Raw genomic sequence first — 13342 nt, 5'->3', positions numbered from 1 at the left:
ACAAATAAAGGAAGTTCTTCTTCACGCAGCGCACAGTCAACTTGTGGAACTCCTTACCTGAGGAGGTTGTGAAGGCTAGGACTATAACAATGTTTAAAAGGGGACTGGATAAATTCATGGTGGCTAAGTCCATAAATGGCTATTAGCCAGGATGGGTAAGAATGGTGTCCCTAGCCTCTGTTCGTCAGAGGATGGAGATGGATGGCAGGAGAGAGATCATTTGATCATTGCCTGTTAGGTTCACTCCCTCAGGGGCACCTGGCATTGGCCACTGTCGGTAGACAGATACTGGGCTAGATGGACCTTTGGTCTGACCCGGTACGGCCTTTCTTATGTTCTTATGTTATGTTCTTATGAGGCTGAGGTTCTCACCAGAGAGCCCAAAGGATGGCCCAGGTCACGGAGGATCACTGCCCGAGCACTATTTCAGCCCCACATTTTTGGTGGACCTCCCACAGTGGGAGCTGCAGAGCACTCCCCTGCAACACACACACACACACACACACACACACACACACAGACACACACACACACACTCCCTCCCTCCCTCCTGGTGTTGGGAGGGGAACAGGTGAAAGGACAAAAGAAGCAAGAGACAGAGAAAGGGGGAAGCAGTGGTGAGCTGGAGCCGGTTCCCACAGGTTCTCAAGAACCGGTTACTAAAATTAGACCTCCGTGGAGAACCGGCTGTTAAAGGGCCAGGGGGTGGGCAAAGAACTCCAGTCCGCGGGCCGGACCATCCTGTTGCTACCAGGATTCCCAGCTTGGGAGGCTGAGGCTCCTCTGGCCCTTTCTCCGTTTCCCCCCAGCTGCAGTGTGGCCAGCTGCCGGCATCAGCTGGGCAGCTCAGCTGAGCTCTGGAGTTGTCCTGCTGCTTTGAGCTGCCGGCAAGGTAAGGGGAGGGCTGCAAGCTCTAGGGCTGCCGAGGGGGCAAGTGGGGCAATTTGCCCCAGGCCCTGCAGGGGCCCCCGGCCCCATGAGTATATCTCCCCCTGCCCCTCCCCCACTACCTCCCGTAAATCAGAACTTTTTATAGGGGACGGGGTGTTAATATTTTGGCAGCTCATCACTGGGGAAGGGATGGATGGAGGAAAAGGTGAAACCAAAAGGACAAACCCTAATGACCCCAGTGATTCTAAGGGACAAAATCCCAAGTGCGCAATAAAATTCTGCCTCCTTAAGCTCGTGTTTTCCATGCCTAGAATTCAATGGTCACCAGATGGATCAGACTGAACAGGTTTCAAACCTCGAGGAGGCTCTTACCTTCTAAACAGGGACTTCTGTTTACTAGTAAAATCACTAAAGGAAGGAGAAAACTCGAAAGAGGTTCCTCCTGGCGCTCACGTGCCTGAACCCAAATACTCTCTCAGTCCTCAAAGAGAGACCTGGAGAAGGAGACTTGCTGAAGCAAAGCCACAGGGGTCTCTGAGGTTTCCCTGGCCCCTCGCCCCTGTCCTGCCTGGTTGATGTCAGCATCTCTCTGTGAGGTCACCACCTCCCCACCACCTTTGACCAATAGTCTGAGGTCCTGCAAAAAGCCTTTGTGATGTCACTGCCACACCCCTCCCTTGCTGTGCTAATGTCCTGCCCCTAGCCAGGCACTTTGGAGGTTTGAGCTACTCCCTGTGGATCACCCACTCAAGGAGCGTTCGTTCTAGGAAGCAAGCCGGCTAGACAAGAAAACATCAGACGCTGCTCCCAATGCTACACTCCGTTTTTCAGAAATTAGTTGACTTTATGGCCAGAAGAGACAACTAGAGCATCTTATTTGACCCCCTGCATATCACAGGCCTCCTGTATGACACAATAGCTACTTTTGGGGCAAACACATTCCAGAAAGGCGTCTAGTCTTCATTAAATGATATCAAGAGATGGAGAATCCACCACTTTCCCTAGAAGACATTTTTCTCCAGCCCTCAGAACATTTGGTGGCTCTTTGCTATTGAACGAGCTCAACCTGTTTAGCTTATCAAAAGAAGATTGAAAGGTGATTTCATTGAAGTGTTGAAGGGCCTTAATGGAGAGAAAATATTGGGTATGAAAGGGCTCTTTAATCGAGCAGAGAAAGGCATAACAAGACCCAATGGCTGGAAGGTGAATAGAGACAAATTCATATTACTACTAAGGCACAAATATTTAACTGCGAGGATGATTCACGACAGGAACAAGCTCCCAAGGAAAGTGGTGGATTCTAATTCTAATTCCTTATGAATATTCTGTGTGTTTGTGTCTGCAGGGGAGGAACATGCCATATGCCCAGAGGACTCTATTCCTCCAGCCTGCAAGGACAGAGGAGATGTCAAGGAGTTGCTCCTTCAATCCCCCCCACAGAAAGGCCCTTCTTAGGAAAGGCAAAATCCTGGAGAGAAAGAGTAACACTGAACAAGACTCCAGAAAGACAGATTTTTATACTCACAGTAAGAAGTTTTTCACCTCACCAGGGACTTGAACCCTGGACCCTCAGATTAAAAGTCTGATGCTCTGCCAACTGAGCTAGCCAGGCTCACATAGGAAAAGTATAAGTTGGTGCACAGGTGAAGCTAGTCAAGAAAAATCGAGACGGCCACAATAGGGGAAACCTGCTGCTCTCTCTCTTCCCAGCCCTGGCTTGGCTGGGTATTAGTGCTGGTTAAAAGATGGGAAAATATCGGCATCTACCATCCTTTCATAGCTGTACAAGACTCAGGCACAATACAGAGGTGCTCATCTGCAAGTGCCGAATGGTTGGATTGGCTAATGCAGCCTGTAGACGTCCAGGGCACTCTGGGATATACAGCCAAGTGTCCATCACCATCATCAATTCAAAGGGATAATGATAATGGTAGCAAGGTTCACAACTGACTCAGCAGTTGCATACAAAGGTGCACGTTTGGCAGTTACGTTGGCTCAGGTTGGCCACCCCAGTCTAGATGTAGAAGTTACAACATTTAAACTGGAAAGAGGGGCCAATTTCCCCATCATTTCCCACCTTTACATCCAAACACGATGAAGGTAGCAGATAGAGCCAGAGCAGGTTGTCTATGGGACCAAGTATATGCAGAGTATCCTCGACAGAGGTTTGTTCAACCTGTTCTTAAAAACCTCTGAGGACAGAGACACCACAGACGCCTTTGGGAGCCTATTCCAGAGCTTAACTGCACTCAGAGTCTGACATTGGTGAAGTAGGAGGCTGAGAAAAACAACACTGGCTGTCAGAAAAAAACAGTCCTCCCTGGTGCTTTAAGCAGTAGGTTCTGGTGTTTTAGCAGCCATGGCTTGGGTTCAATTCCCCTTAAAAACCAGAAGTTTTTCAATGAAAATCTCCATTCATTTCGCATTTGAAATTGAAAGGAAAAGAGGGCTTCTTGTCCTTATCAACAAGACAAAGAATGGCTTTTTGCTCAGTAAATATTTTTAAAAGGTGCTGACTCGACCTGAAGATCTCATTTCATTTATATTTACAATGGAATTATTCTCTCTAGGATAGACAGAAATTCTTCAGCTAGACTCGGATTCCACGGGAATACGAGAAGCGATTGTGTCTAACACCTGCCTTTTTTTGGACAACAGTGATGTCCAAGTTTTCCATGGACATTTCCCTTTCAGCGCCTCAGGCCCCATCCAACAATACAAGAAACTGAAATGCACAGAAAGTTTCTCACCATAGGATTCACTGACCAGGCCGGGGGAAAAGTTTTGCCAGAACACTTGGTTATAATATCCCTCCCTGACCTTAAATGGAAAGCAAGGGGATAACTCTCAGAGCACATAACCACAGCTTATGAGTGTCACATTCTACACTGTCCATGTACCCTTCTCCCTCCCCCTCTATATTGACCAGCCAAGCCTGCCCCCCTCAAGCCAGGCCAAGACTCTTCTGGGTAAGGAGCTTGGAATTTACCCAGCTAGGGGCTCTAAATGCACCACTTTTGAAGATGTTTGAATTCCCTCCAACTTCTCTCATACAAATGCTGAATAGTTGGTGGTGTAATGTTACAGGAGAGGTTGAAATTAGGCTATTTCGTCAGATAGAGGACAGTGATTGTGTCAGGAGTGGGATGTGAATGTGCACGTACATATGGAGCCTAGAGCAACAAATGACAGTGTTAGAGGGCTTATTCCTTCACCCTCTCACTTCCCTGGTCCTTCTCACATGAACAGAGAGCAACAATACCCGAAGTCCAAAGGTGCAAACAATTCAATGTTTATTGGGGTGAACGTCCAGCAAGCATGATTCCAATTTCCTTTCTCAGTGTCCCCCTTCCCAGCTCTGACACCACAGAGCCTTGTCTGTGTCCCTGTTTCTGTTCCCATCCCCGTTCCCATTTTCCCCTGTAGAAAAACATGATCCCAATTCCCCCATCCCCAGTCCCTGGTCCCATTTCCCCCCTCCCCCCAACCGTCCTGATTGACTGCAGACTATATAGTAAAACCTGAGTTTTGCTTAGCTATTCCTTAACCAATCATTTTACTGAAATGTAACTAACCAATCCTAACATACTGTAACATGGTTATTTAACCAATTATATTCCACCACCTTCATTGGTTTACACCCAACAAAATTAATTATACAGCAGACAGAAACAATCACAGACCCAGACAGAGACCATGCAAATAAACATACAAAACAATACAGAAGGGAGGATTTCACAACTAGATCTATACAGACATAAGGGTTTTCCAGCTGTGTCTATTGATAAGTGAGTTCTTGCCAGACAGGATGCTACCAAACTAAGTTTCCCTTTCTCTGGAGGTGATGGAATATCAGGACAGGATTGTATTCCTCACAGCCCAATAGCACCTTATTTCAATGTGACTAGTTGGGAATGTGAGGATGTGACCATTCACTTCCCACCTTATGGCTGCCTTTGCTGCTTAGCCGAAGAACCAGGCCTCAGACTGTCACAGTAAGAGAAGGCCATTACACAGACAGACAGTGATTTTTTATTCTTTCTTTTATACCTCTATAACTAGCTAAGTGATTAAAATACACCTAAATTCTTAAAGTACAGGCCTTTGCAGACTGGCCTGAATATCTGTATCCTAACAGTCCTTGAGGTCAGGCAGCCTCTGGGTAAGGGAGTGGGGACTCATTGCTTCTCTGTCTCTCTTCCCCTCATCTCTGCTGCTCCCACTCTGAGCTTTCTCAGCACCTGGCCCCGCAGCGCTTCCTGGCAGCCAGAGACTGCACTATCTGCACGCGCAGAAGTGGCCTCTCTCCTGATTGCTAAGGAAAGGAACCTTTCCAGGAAATGGCCACAGCTTCTGGGAATCCCTGTGTGGCTGTGAACAGAGTTTGGCTCCTGGCACCTTAAAAGCTGAGCACCCAGACAGGGGCTTGAATCCTGGATGCTCAGATTAAGAGCCTGATGCTCTACCAACTGAGCTACCTGGGTTTGTTAGGAAACATTTTCACCATTCACCACAAGAGTGATTATCCCAGTGTGCAGGCAAGAGTGAGCAGGCAGGCAAAAGGGAGGCAAAAAAAGTCCCAGGAACCCCTCCTCTTTTTCTGCACAGCCACTGCCTGTCAGCAGGATTCCTCCTCCTCCTCAGGGAGACTAAATCTCTGTGCCTAGACAGCCGGTCCATCCGCTGCACCTCAATCCCCCATGCCCGAGCCTTCCTGCCAAAGCCCTGCACCTGGCCCCATACAATTAAGTCTCATGTGTCGCTGGGAACTTAACTTCTTGTGCCCAGAGCGTCTCGGCCCCCTCAGCAGATGACCTGAGAAACACAGTGTCTGGCTTTTCCAAAGAAGTGTTTAGACCCCCTCATCATGTGGCCTAAAGGATAAGGCATCTCCCTGTGGATCGGATGATTCAGGATTTGAGTCCCCTCGTGGTTGTGCTCACTTTGTGCTGCAAGTCCTGCTTTCTTCACAGCTGGAACCTCTTCCTGGCCGCTCAGGCCAATGCTCTGGCTTCAGCTAGAGCCCTGGGAAGGAGTTGGGGGTTGGGTGTCACAAAGGCTGGGGCATGAGCCCCAGGTGCTTCCAGTCTCGCCTTTGCCCTTCCTGACTTGCCAAAGAAAATGGGCGGCTCCACTGCCAAAGTGAGCACCTGGAGTGGGAACGGTCAGAGGCCCCACCAGGGGGCTGGTCCTGCTTTCCTACCCTCTTCTGATGTTGGCCACAGAGCATCAGCAGCCGCCCCGCATGCTGGCCTGTGGGTGGCCTTCAGTGGGGTTCAGCACAGCAGGGAGCAGGCTGGCCCTGTGGCTGTCTGCTGGCCACACATAGGCATGGTCCTCCCCTCCTCTTGCCCTGGTCTCTGTGGCTTTTAAGCCTTCCCTTGGAGCTGTCAGCACCAGCCGCCTCTGCTCTAGGTGCCCAGAGGAGGAGAGGTGCTGGGCTCCAGCCTGCCCAGCCCTGACTATGAAGCCTGGCCCTGGCCCTGCTTCTTTCAAGCGCCAAGTGGGCAAGAGGAAAAGCACAGAGGCAAGTGCCAGACTTGTGGGCACCAGGTGACGCCGTGAGAATCCCAACCCTCAGGTGTCAGTAGCCAGTTCTAGAGCCCTGACCCATCCAGTAGGAGGGGAAAAAATGGCTCTTGCAGAGCTGGAGACAGGGAAGTGGAGCACTGTGAGCTCTAGGGCTTTACGACAAGGTCCCACTGAGATTTGCACTCAGATTGCAGGATTCAGAGTCCTGAGTGCTGCCCATTACACCATGGGACCAGCTCATGCTGCCTTCTCTGGCCATCAGTGACCCTCATGGGGCCGGCTCATGTAAGGGACTCTTGACCCTTACTAAAACTTAGTGGGGGTTTGGTTGGCTAGTTCCCAGTCACAGTAGAAGGGTGAAGGGCCAATGGGAAATCAGGCCCCTGAGACTGACAGTCCCCTGGGCAATGGGGAGAGGCCAAAGCTCCAAGGTAGCCGCACTGACAGGCCAGGCAGTATAATGAGGGAGTCACCAGGCCAGGGGGTCCCATCCTCCGTGGGAGCTGGAACTGCCTGGGCCAGAGTGGGGCAGAGCTAAGGAGAGAGCAGGAGCATGAGAAGAGCCAGGGAGCAGAGCTGTGCAGGTGTAGTGCCAGAAACTGCTCCCTGTAGGACTTTGCTACCTGCAGCAGTTACTGAGACCTGAGGTTGTTCTTATTTGCTGACTTGTCCTAATTGGCTAAAACTTGACAGTGGTTGGGGATGGAAGCATAAAGGCTCCAAACGACCCTGCCTGGTGTCCATCTGTATCTATTACCTCTTAATACCGAATTGTAAAAAATAGAGTGAGGTCATTTAAACATCATTTATTTTGCAGCTTCATTTACTGTGCTAACAATGTAGCATCCTGACACCGATACTTCTGCCCACGTGCCCTGTGGGTTGGATTCATTTTAGTGGGACGTGGGACATGTGGAGGATAATTTAAACTCTTAATTTCATTAGGGTTTCCCTTTAATATACTTCTCTGCTGGTGCAATTTCTGACCATTGCACGTCTATTGTATTTATTACAATAGCACAAGTAAGTCACACAAGTGACATAGTCTAAGGGCTTCGCTACACTTGCAAGTTAGAGCCCATTAAAGCAGCCCCGGGCGCCCTAACTCCTGAGGTGTCCACACTCGCAAGGCACATGGAGCACCTGGGCTCTGTAGGTGGAGCGCTCCTGGTAATCCACCTCCATGAGAAGCATAAAGCTCGCTGAGCCCTGCTGAAATACCCGGGCATCAGTGTGGATGACGTGTTGCGTCACTGCACTGTGTTTGGCCTCAGGAAATGTCCCATAATCCCCTGAAGTCAAGTGCCCACTCTGGTCATTGTTTTGAAATCGGCTGCAGGCATGCGGATATCCCCTTTCAAAGTTCCGTTTCTGACAGCCGGCTGCTTATCTGCTCCGGGACAAAGCAACCATTAGTGTGGAATGCTGCTGTTGTGAGTGTGTGTGAGAGAGGGGGGTCTGCTGCTGTCTGAACACACAAGACAGCATGCTGACACACTCTCCGCCCCCAACACACTGTCACTCCCCCCACGTACACACAACACACTCCCTGTCACACTCCACCCCGCCCCCCATTTGAAAAGCACATTGCAGCCACTTGCACACTGAGATAGCTACCACAGTGCACTGCTCTCTGTGGCATTGCCAGAGCTGCTAATGTGGCCACTCCAGTGTGCTTGCAGCTGTCAGTGTGAACACACGGCAGCGGTTTCCCTTCTGTGGTTTAACTCCCAGTGCTCTGCATCTGCAAGTGTAGCCAAGCCCTAAATTTGCCAGACCAACTGAACTCAGTAACTGCCCTCCACCACCATGTGCAGTGAGTAGGGGCACAGTGAAGCACACACCACACTTGCTGGCTCAGCCTTGTGCATGCTGGGGTGGCCACCTCCCCATTGATGAGACCTGGTCCCACCATCTCCGCGGAGCTCCAGTCTGCCCTGCTGCCATCCCTGTCTGTGTTGTCTTCTCTAGCAGTTGACTGGAAGGTGAGCACTGGCTGCATGCCATGTAGCCATGTTGTCTCGAAGGGCGAAAGCAGGAGGAATGGTGCCTTCATAGCCCACCTAATATTCCATAACATAGTTAAGGAAAATATTTCTCAATGAATTCTCAGTAAAAGGTCAGTAGCAGCCAGTGTCCGCATCAGTCAACGAGCATTGGTATTTTCTTGAAATTTGTCAGACCAACCTATCTAACACCTAACACACATTTGAAGTTCTTCTTTTCACACTGTTGCTCATTCTCAGGTTCTGCTTTGTCTCCAGACAGATCCATTCTCTTTCAGGACAGCCTTGTTCTTTCTGTCTGTTTCACTCACTGAGGTGTGGGAGTAAACACTCCCCTTCCTTCTATTCTCAGACAAACACTAGTATTAAGTGTTTGCTACTGATGGGTCTAGAAAGGATTTGTCAAGTGGAAGATGCTGTTTCTGGGGGATTGCTCCCAAGATCCAGTACTTTGGGTTCAAACGTCTCCCAGCTTCCTTGGGGAAAATAACACCAAGGCTTTGTTGCAATATACAAGAAGAAAGGAGTTTTCCACCCCAGATGAGACTTGAACCCACAATCTCTGGCTTAGGAAGCCAATGCCTTATCCATTAGGCCACTGGGGCGCTGAAAAGCAGTGGAAAGAAGGATGGAAATTCCCTCTCAGGATTGCACATTCCTCACATTCACTCAGAAGCCAAATACCCCATTTAATGGCCTTACAGAAACATCTGCATCCCCTGGCAGCGAGGCAACTGGGTAGGTCGCTGACAGAGCTGAGCACCACCTTTCTGCCAGCCATCTTTAGAGAAGAACCCCACCCTAAGGGCGCCGGGTTCCTCCGGTGGGGGTGTGGAGCAGCCGTTCATTTTCCTGTCCTTTTTGTGTGCAACTGCTGACAACAACATCCCAGACAGAGAAGCAACAGGCCAAAATACTGCTAAACAGCTGCCAAAGTAGCTCAGTTGGGAGAGCGTTAGACTGAAGATCTAAAGGTCCCTGGTTCAATCCCAGGCTTTGGCAGGCCCTTTCATCCCTCTTCGCCCAGTGGTGGCTTGTTCTCTGGGAGCACAGTAGTCCCTGAGCTTGGGGTCTGCAGCAGGAAAAGATATTGTGGGCTTCTGCCCCTAATTGGCTGGCCTGACATTTAACAATGAGGGACAGGAGCTGTCTCTCCTAAGTGAGTTATTGGTGGACCCAATATGGCAGGAAGAGAGTGCTAGAGGGGGTGCTGGGCAGTGACAGGCAGGTATAGAGGATGAAAACTCTTCTGTGCAGCTGAGGGAGGGCAGTACCAGGGAAGGGGCATGTGTGAAAGTGGCCCTGTGGAAGGGAGTTGGGGGCCCAGGAGGAGGCACTTGATGTTCAGTGTCTTGGAGCAGCTGGGCTTGGACATGGTGGGTGTTCAGGAAATGCACATTAACAACTCTAGGGTAGCTTGATGGGCAGAGGGTGATTGGGGGAAGGGCCCATCTCTCTGGTCCTCCAGGCCAGGGAAGAATGATGGGGTTGGAGTCTTGTTCTTCACATTCGCAGTGCGAGTACAGAAGGTGGTGGAGCTCGGACCAGGTGGCTTTGTGCTCCATGGCACTGGTTAGGCTATATTAGTGTGTATGGTCCCCAGTTAAGGTGTAAAAGGAAAGTTCTATGAAGGAACTGGCTCCCTTCTTCTAGACCGCACGGTGTTTGGTGTTGGGGGGGATTTCAATTGTTGCACTGGCCTGAGGACTGCTGGTCCTGTTTTCCCGACCGTCAGAGGAAACTCTTCTACGATGAGCACTACCTGGTGCAGGTCTGTAGCAAGGTCGGCTTAGAGGATGTGTTTCTGCACAGTGAACCAGTGGAGGGTGGGCAGTAGCCTCCTATTCCTCTGACCTGAGCTCACACCAGCCGCAGAGGGGATATACCTTTCTGCGGGGACAGGCCAGGAGTCGCAGTGACCGGATTTCCGTGAAGGAGAGCACGTCGACAGCCCAGTGCAGGGTGGTGCCAATGGACAGTTCGGATCACGCAGCTCTCACCGTGTGCTCAATGTGAGCAATTCCCTGACCCACGACAGAGGATATTGGAAGCTGAACATCCAGAGCTTGCAAGATAAAGGAGCAGGGAGACGAGGCCTGGCGGTGCTGGCAGAACGGGAAAGCATGAGAGGGTCCTACGGCAACCAGGGGGATTGGTGGGAGTCGGTGAGAGAGGAGTTGGCGGCTTTGTTCCGGCGGCTGGGGAAACATCACAACATTAAAGAAACCAACAGTGCCAAGTCCTGCAGCATCACCTGTGGGATTTCCACAAAACCATCCAGGCAGGGGAGCCAGAGGGTCCTACGGCAACCAGGGGGATTGGTGGGAGTCGGTGAGAGAGGAGTTGGCGGCTTTGTTCCGGCGGCTGGGGAAACATCACAACATTAAAGAAACCAACAGTGCCAAGTCCTGCAGCATCACCTGTGGGATTTCCACAAAACCATCCAGGCAGGGGAGCCAGTCAGCGTGTGACTGTACGACCGGATCAAGCAACAGCTGCCCGAGTTCCAGGAGATGAGGCTGCAGCTGGCTGATATGAGCGGGAGCACCGAGGGAAGGGAGGAGCAGACTCCCCTGACATTTTTGCAGCCTGCAGGGAATGGAGACAAAGCAGGGGGATGCAGGGACTCAGGGCAGGACCCGTGAATCCGGTAGTGCAGGACCACAGTCGCTGGAGGAGGAGAGAGAGTCCTGCGAGAGGAAGCCGCTGGTGGGAAGCAATAAGTGCAGAGTGCAAACCAGCCAGCCGAGAGTCACAGGGGTCTAGAAAATGAAATAGCAGCAGGTCCCATGGTGTAATGGGCAGCACTCAGGACTTTGAATCCTGGAATCTGAGTTCAAATCTCAGTGGGAGCTCATGGCAATACGTTGCTTTGCTACAAAGCACTGGAGCTCAATGTGTTTGGCTACTTTCTCTCAGGTAGAGAGTGAGGTTTTCCCTCCTGCTGGGTGACTGATCCCCACTGGAGACAGGTCTCTGGTCTGGCTGGTTTAATGGGCTGGCGGCTATAGGTTGGGGTCCTAGAACTTAACAGTCTGGCTAGAGATTCCTGTGGATTGATCATATGGCTGCTTCACCTGATGTCCATAACTTTGGTCCCTGCAGCTGCCACACTCTTCCTCTTGCCCACATGGCACTTGAAGGAAGGAGGGCCATGGCCAGGCTTCATAGTCAGGGCTGGGCAGGAGGGAGGCAGAGTCCCAGGCTGGAGCCCAGCACCTCTCCTCCTCTGCCAAAGTAGCTCAGTTGGGAGAGTGTTAGACTGAAGATTCCAGGTTTTGGCAGGCCCTTTCATCCCTCTTTGTACAGTGATAACTTGTGTTCTGGGAGCACAGTGGTGCCTGTACCCCAAGGTGAGTCCTTGGGCTTTGCAATAGGGAGGAAAAAAAAAAACCTGTGGGCTTCTGCCCCTAGTTGCCTGGCCTGACCTTTAACAATGAGGGACAGGAGCTGTCTCTCCTACATGAGTTGTTGGTGGACCCAATATGACAGGAAGAGAGTGAGGCAGGGTGACCTTCAGGAATGGTGCCAGAGGGGTGCTGGGCAGTGACAGGCAGGAATAGGGATGAAAACTCCTCTGTGCAGCTGAGCGAGGCGGAGCCCTCCCATGTTTAAAAGTCCTGGGGTGTTGTTCCCCTGTTCAGGCAGCCCTGGGGCCCTGCACTTCACACAGCTCTCCTGATTTCAGCTGTTAGTGAGGGAGCCTCACTGCTAGTGCAGACTGGGCAGTTTCTTCCATGAGAGACACTGTCCCAAAGCAGGACTAATGCTTAGAGCTGGTTATCAGTGATTTCAGAACTGTTGGTCTGCAGCAAGACTCTCCATTGAGTCTTAACCAGCTCTGTTATTACACAGGGAAGAACAAAAGGGTCAAATGGGGCCTGGAAGCCTTAAGAAGAATCCACCCCACCGAGTACAACACTTGTCGCTACCGGCTCTCAACTCCACTGAGAACGTTTTGGGGTCACTCCTTGCCTGTATCAACATAGGGGGGTCTCAGAGAATGCTAATTAACAGGTGCTCCAGTGGCGCAATTGGTTAGCGCACAGTACTTATAGGGCAGTGCTGAGAGGAGCTATGCTGAGGTTGTGAGTTCAAACCTCACCTAGAGCACTGGTTTTCATTAGCCAAGTGGTGTCACCCCCTCATTTGGCCTGTGGAATGTAGAATTCCAGCCCTGGGGACCCTCAGGAGGGGGCTAATAAAAATGCCCCTTCACTTATTACCTCCTCTCCAGGTCAGAATCTACAATCCTTTCTCCCCCCCAGCCCCTGTGCCAGGATCCCTCAAGCAGAGCCTGGAGTCCTGCCCCTGGCGTCTGTACTATTGACAAAGACTAAGTGACAGGGACAAAACACTCAAATCCCGCCTGGTGCGGGGAGCCACGTGTGCTCTTCAACTTCTGTCAGTGGTACAGGTCCAGGCCGGGTAAGGTCCCCCACCAGCATTTAATGGGAAGCTGCCTGCAGAACAGTGACACTGCACAGAGCTCCTGTGGAGGAGGGGTGGGAATTAGTAACATTTTGAGGATCGTTTGCTGACAAGGTTTGTCTCTGTTCATATTTCACCTTCAGGTGTTATGTTGAGGGATCTTTAGTATATTTTTGGGAGGTTAATAACTATCTCCTCAACTTTATTTACTCAACTTAAAAATTGGTGTCACTTGATTTTTGCATCTCCTGTGAAAATACAACTGACGTGTGGCTTTCTACAGGGGGCCATGATGTTAAGGTTGGGGAATTCAGTCTCTGTACTTCTGGGAGGGGGTGTTGCTTTTCTACAGCTGCCTCACGGCCAGGCACACCAGGCTGTTAGCTGCACCCACTGTCCTTGCCAGGGGCCCTGCTGAACCCTGGGCGGCTGCACTGCCGTGCTGGGGTGACTCTGCAGGTGGAGAAGCTGCTGTGGAGCAA

General features: G+C 50.9%; 4 non-coding genes and 1 pseudogene across 4 annotated transcripts; 4 read left to right on the top strand and 1 right to left on the bottom strand.

Annotated features, from left to right (window-relative positions):
* LOC120375436 overlaps window positions 1-13342 on the top strand; it is a 648226-nt pseudogene that overhangs the window by 586232 nt on the left and 48652 nt on the right.
* On the bottom strand, window positions 8962-9034 carry TRNAR-CCU. Its single transcript has one exon. It is a non-coding gene; the product is annotated as a tRNA-Arg (tRNA).
* On the top strand, window positions 9359-9431 carry TRNAF-GAA. The gene has a single exon. It is a non-coding gene; the product is annotated as a tRNA-Phe (tRNA).
* Window positions 11213-11284, top strand: TRNAQ-UUG. The gene has a single exon. It is a non-coding gene; the product is annotated as a tRNA-Gln (tRNA).
* Window positions 12449-12542, top strand: TRNAI-UAU. Its single transcript has 2 exons — window positions 12449-12486; window positions 12507-12542. It is a non-coding gene; the product is annotated as a tRNA-Ile (tRNA).

This window comes from Mauremys reevesii, linkage group 12 (assembly GCF_016161935.1).
Source record: "Mauremys reevesii isolate NIE-2019 linkage group 12, ASM1616193v1, whole genome shotgun sequence".
Lineage (NCBI taxonomy): Eukaryota > Metazoa > Chordata > Testudines > Geoemydidae > Mauremys > Mauremys reevesii.
Note: the sequence above shows the minus strand (reverse complement) of the source record. Positions and strands in the feature narration are given on the sequence as shown.